Source organism: Falco punctatus (genome assembly GCF_963210335.1).
Source record: "Falco punctatus genome assembly, chromosome: 9".
Classification (NCBI taxonomy): Eukaryota; Metazoa; Chordata; class Aves; order Falconiformes; family Falconidae; genus Falco; species Falco punctatus.
In genome coordinates, this window is record NC_137589.1 from 23,947,418 (window position 1) to 23,954,081 (window position 6,664).

Here is a 6,664-nt window from a genome sequence, read left to right on the forward strand (position 1 = left end):
CACTACTCAAAGGAACAAAGTCTAACAAATTATTGTTAGCTAGAGATTCAGATTTTCTCTTGTGAAATGGATTTTGTTGAGGTTTTTTTCCTTTTATTTCTTTCATATGCACTTGGATAAATTACTGAGCTGAATAGAGTTGTAGACAGAAACTGATTAAAAATCACTTGATATATGGTGATGTCTAATGGTCGGAGACATGTGAGTTCTCAGAATATTTCTTTTGCTTAATATTAGTAGTGTGTGAACATGAAGATGCTTGAAAGAGCCTGAGACATTACTTGACAGGTTCTGTGCAGGTGTGATCAATTATAGATCTTACCTAAAGGAGCAGCGGAGCAGCTCACAATTAAAGTGCTGGAATAATAGGGGTGGGGACTGAGGAATTAAGACCAGTAACATATCTGGACAATTCCCATCCATGCTGTGGCCCATATTGTCATTTAGCAGTTTTTGGTATGCTTCAAACCAGGAAATAGTTTTGAAAATGGATTTGAAGTTGCTACATTTACTGTTGTAGATGCAAATGAGCACATTCCTAGCTTGCCTGCATGTCACCTTCTATGCTTCGGTTTCCTCCGTTCTGTATATCAAGGTCATGCTTCTATAAGGATAATGATGGATACAGTTACCTAAGTCACAGGTGCTTTGTGAGGTTTACTATACTATAGTAGTTGTGCTTCATGAAACATGCTACGTGGATCTTAGGTCTAATTATGAAATGTAGTAGTACATATCAGTCTACAGCTGGAATGCAATTTAAAATTTATAGTATCTTTTAATGAGTGTGATACAGAAATTGCCTTTTCATTTTCTGAGTATCCTGTTTTAATAGTAATAGTAAGCCATAAAAGCACATTATGACTTATTTGAACAATTTAAGTCATTGCCACAAACACATACCTGAATTTGAGTCAGGTTTTGATGTCCTAGTTCAGCTTTAAAACACTTTCCTCCTTATGACTAATAGTAAAGCCCTTATGTGAATGAGGAGCAATGTGATAGAATGCCCAGGTTGCTGAAGCAAGGCTCCAGGAATGGTTTTCCTACCTGGCTCTGCCGAAGACATACTGAGTAATTTTGAATAAATTAGTTTTCTTGTCTTGGTTTGAGCAATAAGCTCCTGAGACCTCTACTGTTTTATTTCTGTAGCATCTAATGCAAAGGTTCTTCTTATCTTAACCTTTTTTATGTTTCTTTCAATTTCTTAAGCCTTCCTGTCAGTCTATGAGTAGTCTGTACACACTGCCTGGACAGTACTTTGTCAGGAGAGCATTCAATATATATATCTTGCCTTTGTCCTGTCATATATTTAAAAGCAATAAATTCAATTTCAGTTTGCTCAGGTGGGAAGATAACTGTAATTTTGATCTTTTCCTCCATTCTTAGGGAAAAAAGTAGCCTGCAAATGAATTTCCTACTTAACAACATAACATATATTGGGAAGAAACATTGTCTCCAATCTATGATTCTTTTACTCTTATTTCTTACAGTGAGGGGCTAAAATATACGAAGTAATTAGTTAGGAAAGAGCAGATCCAGATGCTGTGCTCTGAGCAGGAGGGTGTTTATGATAGTAATAGACTTCTTAAGTTAGCAGACGAAGGAGGCCAAACCAGGGCACAGAGAGCTAAGGCATGCATTTTTTAAATGTGGAGCTAGTTCATAAGTATAAATACTTAACTGGGGTTCTGGAAGATTTTCTGTCTTCTGGAGTAGGGAATGAAAGTGAATACTAGATGCCGTTCTCAACGGTACAGTCTAGTTCATCCAGAAATGACAGTCATCAAGTAGCAACCAGTGGTATGAATCTATGGAGTATTATGCAGAGGGTCAGATAGTTAAATAAGTGATCCTTTGTGCTTCTAAGAAGCACATTTTTATGTGATTACTGCTTTACAGATGTACAGAACAGGTAGTCTCTTCTGAAAAATGTAGAGTTTAATCAAGATATTCAAAAGTAAACAATTAGGAAGTGAATCTTTCAATGTTTATTTTACATCATTATCAATTACTAACTATTTTTCTTTGGGCACTACAGTAATGTGATTTATAGGATGAAAGAACTGAAACTTTGTGGGCTAGAAAGGAACTTGGGAAACTTTCCAACTTAATTATATTTGCATAAGAAATGTGGTTTATCTCTATAAAATTAACAGAGCCACTGCTGAGAGAATGGAGATGTCTCTTATGGAACATGCTTCCAAACAGTTCTCCTCAAAGCATACCCAGGCTCACTGACTGTGAGGAAAATATTTGTGGAAGGACTCCTCTGCATGTTTCCAGCATTTTTATTGCTGTGTAGATTGCACAGTATCACAGTATAAACACAGTAGTTTCAGCTAGTATTGGCAAAGAATTGCAATTAGTTCAAAACCTTTGTAAGCAGCAGGTTGCCTTGCATAATTTTTCGAGATTGCTAAATCCACCAAATGCTCTGACTCCAAATCCTCCTCACTCTTTGTCTGTCAGTGTATCTGGGAGGTTATGTGAGGTATGCATACACTTTTCTGCCACAGAACTGAGTAATGGCTCCCCTTTTTCATTAGCCCTGTGGAGTACTTCTCAGAGGTTGTATTAGACCTTTCAAGGTGTACCAAGGTATCCCCTCAGGATGTGAGAAAGTAGTTGTGATGAGGAATACTTATTTAGGGACTTGATCCAGAGAAGATGGGCACTTGTCCAAAATGAGGCAACCTCACTAGGGCATTTCTATCGTTCCACATGTCCAAAACAAATAACTAGTATTTTGGCCTAATTATTTTTATTTGGAACTTTTTTCCCACAAAAGTGCAGTATTTTTTTACATAAAGCAGCTGCTTTTTGGATTATACTACATTAAGTAAAAAGCTTAGGTTTCTTAAAAAAAGTTATTTCTATTAGAAGACTTTTCTTGCAAATAAAAGAATCAAATAAACAAGAAACTGTGGACACAGTAATTAATGCTTTTATGTTAGGTAGAAAGTACAGGAGTACTACACCTGCCAAAGTCTGAAATCAGTACTATCTGACAAAAACACTACAATTTCCTCTTCATCAGCTGTTACAGTTAAGTGATGAAAACAAGGAAACTACACTTCTCTTGATGTGAAACTGGGTACAGAATAATAATAGGAGAGGATTTATTATCCATGATGTAAACAAAGGAGGTTGGCTCCCAAACCTGCAGCCAACAGTCAACAATCTAGTGGAAAAATGAGACCTTGACGGACAAATTTTTACTTAGGAAATGAAAACATCATAAATTACTAGCAGGGGTGCTGCTTAAACAAAACACATTTCCAAAGGGAGCACAGGTGATGCCAGTAATTGCTTATTACAGTCAAACATATACAAGACAATTGCCTCAAAAAACTTAACAAAACATACAGCTGAAGTGGCTATTAAAAACCCCATGCATTTCAGTTCGTAAACTGTCAGCTGGTATAGAAACTTGGGGCCATAGGAACAAGGCAACTTGCTGTTACAGAAAACAGAGGCGGTATCTTAGTGTATGGAAGATAAGTTATAAATGTATGCAGAGCTTAACACATGCACTTTAACAAACTGGATAGAAAACAGCATTACTTACAAATATTCTGTGCACTCAGCCACACTGGGGTACAGTGAAAACAGAAATGATCTGCATGTGGTAAGTACTCAGGACAGAATATAAACTGTTTCCCTACATCTGGCCAACAAGCACCACATCTGTATCTAATAACTGTAACCACCCTGAATATAACTTAAGTAAGTCTGTATTACCATGTAAATGAATTACCATTAAAACATGACCTGGCCAGAAATCTTCCATAGAAGAGGAAGTTTCCCATGGCAAATTCTATTATTTCCTAACAATTCAATCTAATTGCTCTCAGGGATAATAATTAACATCTTCTGTTTTGTTTTCACCTGGTGGTTATCAAATGACTAGCAATCTTTCTCTGCTTTCAAGAGCACAGTTCTAGGTAAAGAGAATATTGTGTTGGGAGCTTTTGTAACCTGCTAGCTTGAGGCTCCATACTTGAGTAAAGTGATAATGGTTTTGTGGCTTTTGCTAGAATGGTGTCTGTCAAAACGTGAGCAAGGAAAAAACTTCAAATTATATGGCTTAGTACATATGGCTATACTTTCATCAGGGGAAATTTAGTAAGCTGTGCTGCACAGGAGTTCAAGCTAGTTTAAAATCCATCTGATGCATCTCCGCATTGCACTGGATTTTGCAGCCAGACACTGAAAATCAAGCCAACTATATATTAAAGTAGATCTTTACAGATACACAGAACACCATCAGTCTCCCTGAAGTCAATGAAAGCTCAAAGCAGTCATCATCACCTATGAAAATGACATTCATTAGCAATATTAAAAATAACGTGGGTAATGAGTTGGACTGTACACCTCCACAGCTAAAACCACACATGTACAATCACTGAAATATTGGCAGCTACCAGCAGGAATAAGCCTCAATAGAAAGCCGTATAGTTAAACTCACATTTATGGTGTGGGAAGCACTTGAATCATGCTCTGCCAAAACCTGTTTCCCCTTTCATCTTTTCTAATACTGATCTCTTAGGCTATTTCATATAAACAAAAGGGCATGTATCAAAAGGCATGGCACAGCTCATGCCCATACCACTTTACTGTCTTCCATCCAAAGCAAAGCATCTTGCTTCAAAGTGTCAGCTAGAAACAGTCCCTGACTTGAAGAATTTCCATACTATGCCCAGACATTGCCCGAGAGAATGTCAGTTGACATGAGTCAAAATTACGCCAGGATGTATACTGATAATTCAACAGTAGGAATGATTGTATACTAGTGTACGCTTGAGCCTATGTGCTAGCCATTATTAGTTTACTAGCACAGAGATAGTTTCATCATGTATATGTGTTAATGAGGTCAATGTGTTGTAACAATATGGTGAGGGTTTCCAAAGCATCCGTCTTCATTTTTATTCCTCTCTAAAGCTGTATGTAGTCCAGTTGGCTACAAACATGAAGCAAAAGGCTTAGGTAAATTCATGAAGGCAACAGAATAAAATCATAGATGTTTGGAAGCTGTATTAGAAGCAGAAGGCACTAGGAAAGCGTACTGCATCACCAGTGTTCAGATATTAACTTGGATTTGCAAGGAATGGCAAAAGGAATGTCTACTGTGCAATGATTCAAGGTGTCAGGATGTCCCAATGTCTGGATTAGCTCCCAGTCCAACTGGAGCCTAATTTCTGTGCTTAGTTCACAAGATAACCATGGGCAAGTCACTTAATCTCTCAGCTGGTAAAGCAGAATTGATCATATTTGCAAACTATTTTAAATTTTGCAAGTGAGAAGCCTGTAAAGTGCTAACCAGTGTTAGCTGCTGTGAAAATCTGCAGAGTACGTCCTTTGCCTCTGTAATCACTGGTTTGAGTTGCAAAAGAAAGAACTGGATGGTGGATAAAGGTATGAACAGTACTGAGAAAGAGTCATTGCGGATGCAGGCATTTGTAAAACATGAAAGGATGCAATTTCAGTGGATTGCAAAGGGCTTTTGACCACATAACTCCCTTTGATTGCAATGGGAACTGACTACTTTTGAGGCAAAGTTGTGATGGCATAGCACAATGATGAGATTTTCATCTCACAGTCATTTGCATGGCAATGATTTGTTTCTTCCATCAAGCCATCAAGCCTTCTACATTATGCAAAACCTGAATAATAGACTGCAATAAAAAGTATACCCAGGGACATAATACATACTTTTCAGTAAGCAGGCAATGAAAAAAGGTACGTGCATTAACCCTGCAGAGAAAAATCAGTTCTGAACAGCCAGACTCTCAAGGATGGGAAGCTAATGAAATGTCACATCATAGATGACGACTGTGTAAAACTTCCTGCTGCCTCATATTTGAGAAGAAAATATTATTACATTGACAATCAGCCCTAATTATTAGACCGCAGTGAAACTAGAATTTAATTGTAATTTCAGATCCATTCTTCTTAGGCACAAACCCTATCAGTCAGTTTCTGATTCAAGGGAAGAGGAAGAAAAACCTATCTGAGAAAGATACTGTTGAACAGTTGGCATTTCAGAAGTTCAGTGGAAGTAAAAACCCGGAATCACACCACCATACATGTGCTTTTCAAAGTAATCCACTCCCAGTATGTTTTAAGAATGAGGTTTTGGCTGCAGTACTGTAATGTAACTTGATGCCACTGAGTGCTCAATCCTTTTGGATTTGTATGCAGCAGGTGCATACAGCAGAATATTTTATCAAATATTGACTTTCTGTGAAAACATAGGCTTTAAATAGCTAAAATTAGGATGCTGATGATCAGTCTGACCTTATGTAGAAAATCCCACAAGTCTGCATCCCTGCTCTTGAAAGAGCAGTTTTAAGCCTTACTCTGGATACAGGTGAGGCCTGGCTGTGGATTGGCTTTGTATTCCTAGGTGTGTGGTAGAATCAGTGCACAATTGTAATCAAATTACTTCCCTTCAATTTTAATTTGAGCATATTTCTCTCTGATGAGATTTCTTTTGTCTGCCATGTGTTTAGACAGTAACACCAAGGGGGCAGAAACTTTTCAGTATCTGTACAGTGCAGTGAGTAGTAAGAGATCTCTTATGACAGAACATGGAGGTATTGAGGCCATAGAAGTATAGGTAGACCCATCTCTTTAATATAGGTAAAGTTACAGTGATATA